Source organism: Arachis duranensis, chromosome 9 (genome assembly GCF_000817695.3).
Source record: "Arachis duranensis cultivar V14167 chromosome 9, aradu.V14167.gnm2.J7QH, whole genome shotgun sequence".
Classification (NCBI taxonomy): Eukaryota; Viridiplantae; Streptophyta; class Magnoliopsida; order Fabales; family Fabaceae; genus Arachis; species Arachis duranensis.
Window position 1 is genome coordinate 59,324,159 of NC_029780.3, and position 1,719 is coordinate 59,325,877.

Consider the following 1,719-nt stretch of genomic DNA (forward strand, 5'->3'; position numbering starts at 1 on the left):
AACCTGATTGAGAACCGACAGATGATTAGCCGTGCTGTGACAGAGCATTTGGACCATTTTCACTGAGAGGATGGGATGTAGCTATCAACAAGGGTGATGCCTCCAGACGATTAGCCGTGCAGTGACAGCGCATAGGACCATTTTCCCGAGAGGATTAAAAGTAGCCATTTATGATGGTGATGCCCTACATACAGCTTGCCATGGAAAGGAGTAAGAAGGATTGGATGAATGTAATAAGAAAGTAGAGATTCGAAAGGATTCTTGCATCTCCACACGCCTATCTGAAATCCCCACTATTGATTTACATAAGTATTTCTATCCTTTTTATTTTATTTATTTATCTTTTAATTATCTAATCCAATTACATTTGACCCTATGAATCCACTTAACTGAGATTTACAAGGTGACCATAGCTTGCTTCATACCAACAATCTCTGTGGGATCGACCCTTACTCACGTAAGGTATTACTTGGATGACCCAGTACACTTGCTGGTTAAGTTGAACGGAGTTGTGAGCTTCTCTAACAGTGCCTGGAACTCTTTTATCACAATTTCGTCCACCAAGTTTTTGGCACCGTTGTCGGGGATTGCTGAGTTTGAACAACTGACAGTTCATCTTGTTGCTCATATTAGGGAATTTTCTTTTCAAAAAGTTTTCAAAAAAATCTTTCAATTTTTTTTTTATTTATTTTTCGTTTTTCTAATAATGTTTTTCGAAAAAATTAATAAAAATACCAAAAAAATTCATAAAATCATAAAAACCAAAAATATTTTGTGTTCTTGTTTGAGTCTTGAGTCAATTTTTAAGTTTGGTGTCAATTGCATGCCTTAAAAATTTTTCTTGCATTTTTCGAAAAAATTCATGCATTCATGGTGTTCTTCATGATCTTCAAGTTGTTCTTGACAAGTCTTCTTGTTTGATCTTGATGATTTCTTGATTTGTGTTGTTTGTTGTTTTTCATGTGCACTTTTGCATTCATATTTTCCATGCATTAAAGATTTCTAAGTTTGGTGTCTTCCATGTTTTCTTTGCATCAAAAATTTTTTCAAAAATATGTTCTTGATGTTCATCATGATCTTCAAAGTGTTCTTGGTGTTCATCTTGACATTCATAGTGTTCTTGCATGCATTAAGTGTTTTGATCCAAAATTTTCATGTTTTGGGTCATTTTTGTGTTTTTCTTTAAAAATTCAAAAATCAAAAAAATATCTTCTCCTTATTTCCCTCCAAATTTTCGAAATTTTGGGTTGACTTGGTCAAAAATTTTTAAAAATTAGTTGTTTCTTACAAGACAAGTCAAAATTTCAATTTTAAAAATCTTATCTTTTCAAAAATTATATCTTTTTCAATTTTTTTTATTTTTCGAAAACTTCAAAAATCTTTTTCAAAATATTTTCAAAAATCTTTTTTCTTATCTTTTATATCTAATTTTCGAAAATTAGCTAACAATTAATGTGATTGGTTCAAAAATTTGAAGTTTGTTACTTTCTTGTTAAGAAAGGTTCAATCTTTAAATTCTAGAATCTTATCTTGTAGTTTCTTGTTAGTTAAGTAATTTTTAAAAAAATTTTTGAATTAAATCTTTTTATCTTTTATCTTATCTTTTTCAAAAATTTTATCTTTTTCAAAATTTGATTTCAAAATATCTTATCTAACTTCTTATCTTCTTATCTTTTTCAAAATTTGATTTCAAATCTTTTTCAATCAACTAACTAACTT